The 13,476-nt window shown below is 49.5% G+C and overlaps 1 long non-coding RNA gene across 1 annotated transcript; it reads right to left on the bottom strand.

The window, feature by feature from the left end:
- Positions 1 to 2,719: 2,719 nt before the first annotated feature.
- On the bottom strand, positions 2,720 to 12,637 carry LOC135974698 (uncharacterized). Its single transcript, XR_010591808.1, has 2 exons — positions 5,972 to 12,637; positions 2,720 to 4,259 (listed from the first exon to the last, which is right to left on the bottom strand). It is a non-coding gene; the product is annotated as an uncharacterized LOC135974698 (long non-coding RNA).
- Positions 12,638 to 13,476: the final 839 nt, after the last annotated feature.

Genomic DNA, 13,476 nt, shown 5'->3' on the forward strand with positions numbered 1-13,476 from the left:
TTATGAAAAATAGATTCTGTCAAACTAACGTGATATCTTTTTTTCATGAGCTAACAAGTTTGGTTGAAAAAGATAATAGTGTGGAAGTAATAGATGTAGACTTCTGTAAAGTGTTTGACTCAGTACTGCACAACATTTTGATTAAAAGACAAGAACAATATAAAATTAACATGGCTGACATAAAATTAAAAACTGGCTATAAAGTTCCCCATACTGATTGTCAACAACCAACTACATTAAAAACTGGCTAACTGATAGATTTCAAAATGCAATTGTAAATGGGGAATTGTCATCAAGCGGGTGTGTTTCCAATGGGTCCCACAGGGATGGCTTCCTTGAACCTATGGCATTTAACATTTTTATCAAAGATCTGGAATAAAATAAAATCATTACTGATCAAGTTTGCAGATGACACAAAAATTGGGGCCGTGGTAAACAATGAAGAGGGCAGGTCACTGATTCAGAGCGATCTGTATTATTGAGTAAACTAGGCGCAAGTATGTGTTTTATTTTGGAGAGATGTCAATGTATTCATCTAGGAACAAAGAACAAAGATGCGCTGAAGATTCATATGTCCCTTCATGCTTCAACCACCGTTCCAGAGGATATGCGTCCATGCTGATGACGGGTGCTGCTCAATAACAATCCAAAGCAGAGCGGACTGATGCACGTTCATTTTCATCATCTGAGTCAGATGCCACCAGCAGAAGGTTGATTTTCTTTTTCTAGTTGTTCGGATTCTGTAGTTTCTGCATCGGAGTGTTGTGCTTTTAAGACTTCTGAAAGCATGGTCCAGATCTCGTCCCTCTCAGATTTTGGACAGCACTTCAGATTCTTAAACCTTGTGTCAAATGCTGTAGCTATCTTTAGAAATCTCATATTGGTACTTTCTGTGTGTTTTGTCAAATCTGCAGTGTAAGTGTTCTTAGAACAAATGTGCTGGGTCATCATCCAAGACTGCTATAGTATGAACTATATGGCAGAATGTGGGTAAAAGAGAGCAGGAGACATACAATTCTCCCCCAAGGAGTTCAATCACAACTTTAATTAATGCATTATTTTTTAATGAGCATCATCAGCATGGAAGCATGTCCTCTGGAATGGTAACCGAAGCAAATGTTTATCATATCTGGCACGTAAATACCTTGCAATACCGGCTACAGAAGTGCCATGCGAACACCTATTCTCACTTTCAGGTGACATTGTAAGTAAGAAGTGGGCAGAATTATCTCCCGTCAATGGAAACAAACTTGTTTGTCTCAGTAATTGGCTGAACAAGAAGTAGGACCGAGTGGACTTGTAGGCTCTAAAGTTTTACATGCATTTGTTTTTGAGTGCAGTTATGTAATCAAAAAAAATCTACATTTGTAAATTACACTTTCACAATAAAGAGATTGCATGACAGTACTTGTCTGAGGTGAATTGAAAAATACTATTTCTTTTGTTTTTCATTCTTACAGTGCATATATTTGTAATAAAAAGAATATAAAGTGAGCACTGTACACTTTGTATTCTGTGTTGTAATTGAAATCAATATATATGAAAATGTAGAAAAACAGACAAAAATATAATAAATTTCAATTACCAGTGCAATTAGAACTGCAATTAATTGTGATTAATTTTTTTAATCGCAGTTAATTTTGTTGAGTTAATCGCGTGAGTTAACTGTGATTAATCGACAGCCCTAATGAAAATGATTTCATTTTTAATTTTCACTGACATTTTCCCTGGATAAATAAATTCTGACCACTTCTAATGGACGTATCAGTTACTGGACACCTGTTGCCCTGGTTGACGTTATTACCGAGGCCTCGTAGTCCCTTCCCAGCAAAGGCTGCCCTGAGCTTTCTAGCTAAAGTAGGGAGTAAATCTCTCAAACGGTGAAACTGCAAACTCTTTTCAGATGCTCCATATGTGGAAAAGGAAGAGCGGCTTCAAACATCCAGCTCTGGATGTAGCTAAATATCTTTTTTGAGATGAAGGATTGTCTTGTGGTTAAGCCATTGGCTTGGAATTCTGGAAACCTCTGAATTATTCTTGGGTCCTGTATAACCTTGGTCACCTTGCCTAAGTTTCCTGTCTGGTTAACCACCTCTTAACCACTAACCCACACCTTACACCACAATGGAGATGAACCGCAAGAGACAGATATTGCCACAAATAAAAAGATACATGGGGAGATGTTTGCAGGTATAATCTGGTGAAAGGAGGAAACACAGAACGCTGTTCATTTCTGAAATGATGCAAGTCCTGAACTGTAAACAAAAATCTGACCAAGCACGTGAACATCTATTCGTGTCACAACAGCCATAACCGTCCCAGACAGAGATGTTTACCGATTGCAACACTTTGGCAACTCACTGAACAAGAACAAGAACAACCCTTCAACTTCCGATTCCCAGTATCACTGCCTTGAAGTGTCCAAACATCAGGAATCTGGCCCCTGAAAATCATGAAATGTTAAAAAATTATAAATGTTGAGCTCTTGTATTTGTATTTGTCTTCTAGTTTGTGAGCCGTATGTTATGTTCAGGTCACGTTTTTAAAGCTTTTCACCTCAACCACAGGAGTGAGAAACGTACTGTTTTTTTTTTTCATGAAAGCTGAGATTCTCACCTACTCTCAACTCCTGGAGCTGGCGCTTTAAGAGACATATCAAATACCACGAGACTTACTGCTGATAAAATCACGAGAATTGCCACGCGAATTCATTCTCGGCCCACATCTCTCATCATTCGAAGGCAACAAGACATGCCCAGCTGTAACTTTGACTGTGCTGGTTGTCTGCAGCTGACTGTAGTTAGATTGTCGTGCAAATTGTTTATTAGAAATGGGGATAATTAGTTTTCTCCCCCTGCTCCCCCTCTTCCAGCTTGTTGTGTGTCCCTGGTCTTCTGAGACTCAAAACTCTTCAGAGGAGGGACTGTGCCTTAATATGTGTTTGTACAGGGCCTGGCACAATGAACCCTTGATCCTGGTTAGGTTCCACCTTAATACAAGTATTTAATACTGATATGCAGGGCCGTCCCTAGCCATTTTGGTGCCCTACGCAGCCCCCCTGCGGGAGGCCTGTGTGGGGCCCCAGGCCTCTGCGGGGAGGGAGCAGGGGGAAACTGCCCCCCAGTCCCAGCCCGCTCCGCTCTGCTCCCCTGACTCCCAGCCTTGGGGGGAAGGGGGAAACCGCCCCCCAGCACTTGCTGGCAGCGCGGCTGGGAGCCAGGGGAATGGAGCAGGCTGGGGCCGGGTCACTGCACTTATCACTGCCGGTGAGTGCAGGCCCAACCCCTGCAGCAGTCCTCAGGGAAGTGGGGGTGGGGCTGGGGTGGAGAAGGGGCGGGAAGAGGTGGGGTGGGGGCAGAGCAGGGGCGGGGGCTTTGGGGAAGGGGTGGAGCGGGGGTGGGGCTGGGGCAGAGCAGGGGTGGGAAGAGGCCGGGCTGGGGCAGAGCAGGGGCGGGGGCCATGGGGACGAGGCGGAGCAGGGGCTGGAGCAGCGCCCAGCTGCGCAGGGCACCAGGAAATGTGGTGCCCCAAATTTCCTGGTGCCCTGTGCAGCTGCATACTTTGAGTATGGGTAGGGAGGGCGTTGCAGATATGGTATGTAGAGTATCAGAGGGGTAGCCCTGTTAGTCTGAATCTGTAAAAAGCAACAGAGGGTCCTGTGGCACCTTTAAGACTAACAGATGTATTGGGAGCATAAGCTTTCATGGGTAAGAACCTCACTTCTTCAGATGCAAGAATGTATGGTATGTAGAGTATGTCAATTGCTATGTATATGAGCCATTGCATTCTTTATTTGATCTCCTCTCACACTGAGTTGGCTGAAATGACCCCACCAGTTTCCTGTTGACTGAGTGAGCTGGAATGTAGGAGGACAGTGGAGAGGTAGGGAGTCAGGTATGAATAATGTCTGAGTTCCAAGGAGCAAAGTAGGCAATTAACTGGTGGTTTCTGGCTTCATGCACTTGTCTGAGCTCCACTTCAATACCCTTAGAGACACATTTTCTAAAGTGCTCTCCGTTGGTCTCATGGTCTCATTGAAGCCAAGGCGGAGAGCGTTTGAAAATCTCACCTTTGACCTTTAGTTAATAATGTTTTTCATGTGGTCACTGCTAGTTCTGAGAAAATACCCACCCGCAGCTTTTAATGGTTCAAAGTTGAAGGGACACTGTCGATATTAACTCGGCTCCAAGGTGAAGCTTTGGAAAACAAGAAGCTTTTTTCTTACGCCCAACAGTAACGTTTCCACAATAGAGCTAGACCTTTAGAAATCAAATGAAAAGATGTTGTGCTTTAAACAGCCGTGCTTGAAATGGAAACAATGCGGAGCTAAGAACCTGACAACAGCATGTAGATACAAAACTAAAAAAGCCTGTACCAGAACAAAACATTCTACACAAAACTTTCTTCTCTTGTGAAAACAATGAGAGAGACAGACACGGAACAGGTGTGGGTCACGTTGCTCAGTGCACGACTGGAAGATGCTCAGATACCACAGAATGCGCGGTCAAGCCCCTTTATGTGGCAAAGATAGCCACAGACAATGGAGGCATCTGCCCAAGGACTAGGCTGCATGGCAGTTCACAGCTATGCCATGTGGGCTGAGGTCCCTGGATACAAACACTGGGTCTAGGTTGTGTGTGTTAAGCCAGGGAGCCAGGAGGAGCAGTTGTGAGTGTGACTTGAGAGGGAGCAGAGAGACAGGGCTCCTTGGGCACAGAGCTCGCTGCAGGGGGAGACGTGGGTATTTCTGAGCAAGGAAACGGTCTGCTGCTGTTTGTTGCTACTATGGTCAGAAAAACAGGACTTTAGCTGTGTAGCGGAATGGTTACCCGCTCTTGCCCTGAGGGCCTTGAAACAGCCCAGGAGAGGGCTGGGGCTGGGGCTGGGGCAAGAAGCCTGGGCTGATTGGGGAAAGTAGGTTCAGTTGTGGCCATGCCCCAATCAGGCCCAGCTGGCCCCTATAGGAGGCTGTGAGCCAGAAGCCCAGTCAGTCTCCCTCTGTCTGTAGAGGCAGAAGGGCCTGGCTGCAGGGACCTAAGCAAGACACCTAGATTGGGAGCAGGGCTGGGGAAGGGCCAGGGGAGCTGGGAGCTCTGGCCTGGAAAGCCCCAGGCTGCAGGTCTGACTATAGGCTGAATAGGTGCAGGGTTGCAACGGGGCAGCCCATGGGTAGGCAGAGGGAGCAGGTCCAAACCTCTTTGCCTGTGATGAATGGCTGATACACTGCAGTCTGCCCCAGTGAATGGGGTCAAAGTGGTGACTGGCAATAGCCAAGACTGGGGCGAAGTGGGGATAGTGGGTGGGGGTTCCCCTGGGAGGGGGAGACCTAGAACTGTGGGGGTACTGCCAGGGGGCAGCACCCAGTTAAAGGGGCACTGGGGTCCTGGGAGGGACACGGGGGGTGAGACACTGGCCTGCATAGGGCGCTCCGGAGGCTGGATGCTGCTAATTCCCCGAGATGACCAGCAGGAGGCGCTGCAGGGGTGAGTGTGCATCCTTACAGGCTGTATATAGTCATGTGATAATGGAAGAAACTATCTGGGGCCCCGAATATTGGCTAGTAGCTTGGACGAAAGAAGCAACAATGATAAACGGTGACAGAGCCAGGAATTGAATCCAGGTTGTCCGAATCTCCAGCTAGTGCTTTAGCCACAGATCACGCTTTAACCACTAGGTGCCAATGAAGATCAGTGTTGATGAACCAGAAAAAAAACAACTATGGACACAAACAATGGGGGACACAGATATTTGGAATGTGGTCTCAGGGAGGATCTAAAGCACGGAATTGCTCACCTGTCCGAAGTGACATATGTTCATGACTGAAAACGGGAACTTAACAGAGAAGTGGTGACTTTCTTTTGATATTGTTTAACACGCTGCCCATGGACTTTCCAGAAAGTCCTAAACAATAGTGTTAGTTCCAGAGAGAACTAAACAATAATGTATAGAGAACAAAAACCAGTAGACTTACCAAATTCCCCATTTTGTGCTCACATCCATCATCAAATGACTATATGCAACCATAATGTTCCCCATACTGTTGGTCAACAATTAGCTACAGTCAGACTCCTGGGAAGAGAAAAAAAGTATATTAAATATTGTACCTCTTTAACTGTATTCCCCCTACACACTTTGTCTCTCTCTTGTCATCTCTCAGTGTAAGTTTTCCATGTCTTCCTAGTGTTTGTACAGTATGTAACACAGTGGGGTTCCAATCCCCCCAAATGCCAGCATCATTCAAGTGTTTGATAATGTCTGTAGAAGTAGTGTATGCGGGTTTATGCATGTGTGTGCTCACGTACGCATGGACTGGTATTCATATTGAATAATTGTGTGTGTGTGTGTGTGTAGAGTTCATTAATTTTACTTCATTGTGCAGACTGCAAAAGTGTTAGGTCTATGCTATGTGTGGTGGGTGTATAGAAAGGTAAGGGGGTTAACGGTTAGGACTGGTTGAAAATTTTCCACTGAAACTGATTTTGATGGAAAATTGGGATTTCAATTAAATTAAATTTCCCACAAAAAGAGTCTGTTTCCTGTGGGAAATTTTGACTTTTGGTTGAAAAACCGAACACCCAAAAATAGAAAGTTTTTGAGTTTTGGCTGTAAACCAAAATATTTTAGTTTGGAAATTCTGCTGTGGTGCATCATGGGGGATGTAGTTCATGTCCCTGTATGGGCAAGGCACGCAAGACAGACTTCATCTCCTGTGATGCACTGCAGCCATGGGACTTCCATGATACACTGTGACAACTCCCTAAGAGGGGATACCATGGTGCATGATGGGAGATGTAGTTTGATCTACAGAGGAGAATGGGACCATTATTATTTGTATTATCATAGCACCTAGGAATCCTACTCATGGACCAGGACCCCATTGTGCTTGGTGCTGTACAAACAGAACAAAAAGACAGTCTTTGCCCCAAAGAGCTTACTATTTTATTACATGATGGTTACAGAAAGTGTCAGCATGTGAGAGAAAACACACAGTGAGAGACAGTCCCTGTTCCAGCTGAGATCAGGGCACCATTGCGCTGGGCACTTCACAGACCCACAGGGAGAGACAATCCCGACCCTAGCTAAGATAAGGGCCCCATTGTGCCTGCCACTGCACAGACCCACAAGGGCAGACAGTCCCTGCTGCAGCTGAGATCAGGGCACCATTGTGCTGGGCATGGCAAAGACACACAGTGAGAGATAGTCCCTGTGCCACAGAGAATTTGGCCATGTTAGAATAATCCTAGGATTAAATGTAACATGAACAAAGTCCTGTGCCCTTGCCAATCATATGGTACAATTATATTAGTTAATAGCTCTAGTGTAAACACACCTTAACCGGATTTCTAGATCCTAGTGCGCCACCTTAGCCACACAACTATCCTCAGTTAGAAGAATCAGGCTTTGTCAGCTTTCTCATGTGTACTGAAATATAACAGTAAATAAAATGAAATAAAACCTCCACTTCTTTCTCAAATTTTAAAAAATCTGCTACTGTTACATGTAATATCTAAGATTCCTGAAAGACAAAAATTAGAGGCAATTTTTGTATTTAACTTTTCAGTGTGCCAGAAGATGTTGTGAAGGCTAAGACTATAACAGGGTTCAAAAAAGAACTAGATAAGTTCATGGAGGATAGGTCCATCAACGGCTATTAGCCAGGATGGGCAGGGATGGTGTCCCTAGCCTCTGTTTGCCAGAAGCTGGGAATTGGCAACAGGGGATGGGTCACTTGATTCCCTGTTCTGTTCATTCCCTCTGGGGCACCTGGCATTGGCCACTGTCAGTAGACAGGATACTGGACTAGATGGACCTTTGGTCTGACCCAGTATGGCCGTTCTTATGTTCTTTCCTTCATTCAATTCACTCTTTCCACTGTGAACTCTGATCCTGCAAACACTTAAAAACACACCCGACTTTGCTCACATGGATTCAGTGTGACTGTTTGTATCATGAGTGTTGTGTTTCCTAAAGTCTGCACAGAAGTCATTGAGGGCAGGATGGGAAGGCGAGAGGGGCTGCATATGTGTCACCAAGGTCATGATAGGAAGCGGACGGGGGCTGCATGGGGGTCACTGGAGGCAGGAGGGGAGGAGATCACGGGACTGCAGGGTTTGTCATGCCAGGGATAATGCATCTACCAGTTCTCTCTTCCATCAGCTGTGCTGACACTGCAGGGCGAAGAAGAGAAAAATGTCAGTGAAAGCAAATTCCGTCATCTCTCCCACAAACGCCCCAGCCCGCACCATGTACAAGGAAGATCCCTGAGCATGCGGGGGTTGTTTTTAAAGTCCCTGTTCAGTGTAATGGCTCTGTAAGCAATTCAGCTCTAATGCTGAGGCAACTTCTGCTTGTGCCTCTAGGCGCTTGTTGTGGGCTGGGGGTGCTGTGGGCAGGGTCAGGGCCCTGAGCACGACACGACTTTAGCAGCTCCCTCCCCGGGGGAGCAAACTGCAGCATTTCCCCCTTTCCCAGCAGGGGTCGATGTGGAGCTGCCTGGCCCCATGGCGGAGCTGGGCTCGCGGCTCAGGGAGGAGTGAAATTACCCTGGGCTTCCACATGGGGCTCACTCTGTGGCTTGGTGCGGTGGTGAGAGCCTGCAGCACCCACCTTCTCCCTTCCCGGTTTGGGGCTGGGTAACGTGTTCCTTGTCCTGTCCCCCATCACTGCAGCAAGACATAAGTGGCCACCAGCGGCTTAATCCTGCCTCCCGACCCCTGACCCACCAGTCGCAGGGACCCAGGCAGCAGCCACCTCTGCCCCACAGCAGAGGAGCTCTCTGCCCCAGCCACCAAGGGGAGCCCTAAGGGAGTGTTGTATGTCACGGATGGGGCAGAGCTTATTGCGACTTGGGTGGGAGACAAGGGCAGGGGCGGGGCCTAAAGCCCCCAAACAATTCCTGGCCCCTCCCCTCTGAGTCTGGATTTCAAATGTGCAGTGGTCCCTTCATGCCACGCCTGATGCCCTGAGCCCCGCATTTCTAATCCATGTTCCAGCCTGCTGCTGGACGGCTGCCAAGGGCCTTCGTTATATAATCAGCATTTGAATTTGCTGCCAAAACAAACCTCAAACGAGCCTGTCTGCTCTCACTGCAGTTCCCAGAAACAGAATAATAATCTCTCTGGGTGTTATACAAGTCAGAACATTCCCCTCGTATTTTTGGTGATGTGAGTGCTTCTAGTTTCCATTTCTCATCATAGCACAAGAGTCTGGTAATAGTCAGTAAAGAGAAAGGCAGTGCATTTAAAACTGAACTTTTTCAATCCCCTGGGGCAATTAGCCTGCGGAACTCCCAGCCACATGAGCTCATCATAAGCAAAGGCTTGACAGTCCTCAGACAGGGGACTGGACATTTACATGGGGAATGGGAAGATCCCGAGTATCACAGTCAATACAATGCAAACAGGTTTGGGAGGGATCTAACCATCCTGCTTCAGGGCATGAGCAGAGGTGTGTTGGGGGAGGAGTTGTGTCCCTTTGTGGCCCCCTCTCTCCCTCCTTCCCTGTCCAATATCCCGGGTGATCCTTCTCCTGCCCCCATTCATGCCGCAGGACCTTGGTGGCCTGTGGGGGCTAAATCCTGCACCCCCACCCCCGGGCGAGGGAGCAGCCCCACAGCAGCACTTGCTGGGCTCTCTGCTCCTGCTGCTAGGGGGGAGCTCCGGGGGGCACCCTGGGTGCCATCAGTGGGGGTGCGGTTAACCTGCTCCAATTCCCCACCCTCTTTTGTCACAGGTCACCTCCTGGGTAGTTAGTGGCCCCTCCCCACACGGCAAAGTTAGGAATGTGCACTAGGCCGTATTGGGGTCTCTTTCCAATGGGGGTCTCCCTCGGCTCATCTTATCTCTTGAGGCTGCCCCTGAAACTGTGTGCTGAAGGGGGATACGCTGTATCCTGGCCTCTGGCTAAGTTCAGGAGCGGCAGTGGGGAGGCAGGATGGCCCAGTGGTTAGGGCACTCGTCTAACTCACTCTGCTAGGGGCTGGAGACCTGGGTTTAATATCTGGCTCTGCTACCAACTCCCTGGGTGTCCTTGAGCAAGTCACGCAGCCGCTCTGTGTCGGGGCGGCAAAAAAGCCAGAGCCGGCCCTGAGTGAGAGCGCTCGGCCTGGCGCTGCTGATGACCTTGCCCAATAGAAGAGGATGTTCCCATTGATTCTGTTTTCCAGGAACCGTGTGTGTGGCCCAGACCGGCCCAGATCCCCCTCATGCGCACACTCACATCCCAGATTCAGATCACACCGGATGAAGCTCTGCTCTGTGAGGGATGGGAATGTAGAGGCCAATTAATGCTCTGGGGCCTGGGAAAGGGGCAGTGCGGACTGCAGGAGGAAGCACAGAACAGGGGAAAGAAGAACCAGGTCTCCCAGCACTGGGGGCTGAGGTTACAGTGGGGAAGGAAATGCAGAAACAGGGTCAGGGATTTGGACTAAAGGAATTAGCAGAGGGGGGGAAAGGGGGCAGGACTGTGGGGGTGCAGCTGCAGGTGGATGTATAGCATGTAGGAATGGGGGCGCAGGGCTGGGGGAGGGGCAGTGTGGGGGTGGGGGGCAGGAGAGCTCTGTGTCCAATGGATCACTCGCTGGCCACAGACTCACAGGGCTGGATCCTGTCAGGTGCTGAGCTCCTCCTGCAGGGCTCTGAGCACCCCAGGCCAGGCAGGGTGGGGGCTGGGATGGGAGCTGTTGAGGTTGGTCTGTAACAGTCTCACTTGCAGCCATGAAGCCGCCCAGCCTCGGGCCGTGACGAGCTGTGTGGGGTCTCTGCTAGAGCGGCTGGATGGGCCAATGAAAGTCCCTCATTTGGCGCCAGTGGGGGGCGGGCGACACGGGTCATGTGCAGGCCCACGCGGGACCCTCCCCTTTTTTTCCAGTGGCCCACGCTGCCCCCCCACACACACACACACTTATCTGGCGGTGCCCCCCCAGACTCCGGGGGCGTCCTTTTTCAACTGGAGCTCCAGGCACTCTCAGGGGCAGAGACATGACTGTGGGGTTGGCTGATTTGAGCAGTGCACCTTAAGACAACCCTGCCTTGTTTGTGCTGCGTGGTCTGGTTTTGTTTCTTCTCTTGTTTGTGGTTCAATGCCAGTATTCTTGACCGAGAAACACACTCAGATCTGCAACCTGTGGCTGACGCCATCCCCTTAGTAACGGCTGTGGTGGAAAGTCAGCCTCATTTGAGTGTTTCCTTTGCACACCAGGCAGCTTTTTATAACGCTGGCTAGTCATTTTCTCAAGGTTTAATCATTTTCCCTTCTCCGTGTGATAACAGGAGAGAGGAAACAAATGTAAAAGCTGGTAAAATGTGATACTGAAACCACAAAACTTCGCCCAGGACTCTCAGGGGCAGGGGTGGGAGATGAAATGACTTGAGATCTGGCCAGTGTCTAGTGGAGGCTGTTCCTGTGATCTGGGGCATTCAAAGCCTCAGTAAAAGGGACCGAATCCCAGGCTCCCCTGCTCCCTGTGGCGTTACCAGGGAGCTGGGAAACCAGGATTTCTCCAGCTGGGAATGCTCCAGGCAAGAGCTGTAGCTTCTTGTCCCACTCGCAGGGCCAGGGGCTGATTCCCCTCTGCCCCACAGCGTGTGGCATTTTCACCTGGGCACAGTGGGGGGGGGAGGGTTATTTGCATGGGGCTCGGTGCTGGGAGGGGACTGATTGGATGGCATTTTACATTGGATTGGCACAGGGGTAAACACCGAGGTCAAGTGGAGGGCTGAGGAGGTCGAGGTCCCGGGGCTTGGGACAAAGCGCTCTGGAATCTGGGCTAGGAGGCTGCACACTTCATAGCTTGTGTAGGCCGAGCTCACCGCTCCCTTCGTTCCACCCCACTAGCTCCTGGGGGTGGGAAACACCCTCCCATCCCTCTGTGTCAAAGACTTCCTGAAAATTCCCACATCTGCCCCTGCCAGCAGTTGTGTGCGTCCCCCATTGTCTCCATACCAAAGACGATAGGACAATTTCCTGCAGTATCTTAGGGAGATCTTATTGAATTCAGCATCAGTATCTTTGAGTCCTGTGGAAGCAATGCAATGTTTATGTCTGAAATGCAAAGGTTTTGTGTTACCCTGGGCCTGGCTGAGCAACGGACTGTGCTGAACAACCTCCACGGCAAGGATGAACTTTAGCGACATAGTGTAAAGTGGATTTCCTGGGAAATATCTAGGGGGAGGTGAATTCAAACTTCTCCCTCCCCTCTGCCTCAGCCCTTTGAAGCTGTGCCCGGGCAAAAGGGTGATTGTGTGCTCAGCCCCTGTTTGCTGGGCCCTGAGATGAAAGGCTCAACCTGTGTATTGATAGATTCAGGGGGGGGGCTTGTTCTGAGCTCTCAGCTGTTATGAACTTGTGCCCCCAGGAAAACCCCTCGATGGGGTATGAAGGACTGAGCTGGCCAGAGCCCTTGTTGGAGTTGGGGGGATGATCGCTGTTGAGCTGGACACAGGCCAGGTTCTGTCCTATGTTTTCTCCGTAATGCTTTTACTTTACGAATAAATGTGCTTGCTTGGAAAGAGCTGGGTGGTAACGTCACTGTTGGCAATTATGCTGTTTATAGCCTCTGAGGAGAAGGCACAGCTGGCCTGGTGAGACAGTGTGGCTGCCTGGGGAACTCGCAGCGGAGGCAGGAACTGTGCAACCTGGAAAAAATCCCAATCAGGAGGGAGAGAGACCCAGACCTCCGCCCAAGAGAGGTGGGGAGCCGGGATCCTAGAGTGGGTGCCCTTGGAGGACCACAGAAGGGGAATACAGGTGCAGTTGACCTGAACTGTGACCCCAAACATTCCCATTTCCCCCCATGCTAGTGGTTCTGGGTGCCCCCAATTCCCTCCAGGCCAGGGGGTCTGAATGGCTCCCCTTTTGTCCCATACCAGCTTCCCCCAGTCTCCACCACAAGGGGTTCTGGCTAGTGGTAATGATCTAACGGTAGTTTCTGGTCTTACCCTGTATGGAACTATGAAAACGACTTTGAAATGTTTTGCCGTTTTGTTCATTTATTGACGAGTTCTAGGCTTTGGGAGTCAGGGCGGAGTATAGAATATTGGTAGGACATACAGTATCGTCAGCCCATGTGCTCAAAAATTATGGGTGAGGCCCCTCAAAAACATGAAACTGTCTGGAAAGGCATAAGATTTCAAAAAATAAATAAAAGTTGGGTTCTATTTGCGTTCTGGTTTCTGAGCCTTCAGGATCATGTTTTCAGGATTTTCCTCTGGTTCCACCAGGGCTAGAAACATACATTTTCCTTTAAGGCATTGGTCCCCAAAGTGTGGGGCACACCCCCCTACCAGGGCATGACGGGACCTTTGGGGGGGCGCGGCGGGTCCAGGCTAGCCCCCCAGGGGGCAGCGTAGCAAAGAAGCACCACCCAGCCCCTACCCGCCCCGAGTTCTGCTCTGGCCCCACCCTCAGCTGTGGCCCCATCCCCCACCGTGGCCCCCGCCCCTAGCCTCAGTCCCTGGCCACAGCTTGGTCCCCAGA

Source organism: Chrysemys picta, chromosome 12, assembly GCF_011386835.1.
Source record: "Chrysemys picta bellii isolate R12L10 chromosome 12, ASM1138683v2, whole genome shotgun sequence".
In the NCBI taxonomy this organism is placed as follows: Eukaryota; Metazoa; Chordata; order Testudines; family Emydidae; genus Chrysemys; species Chrysemys picta.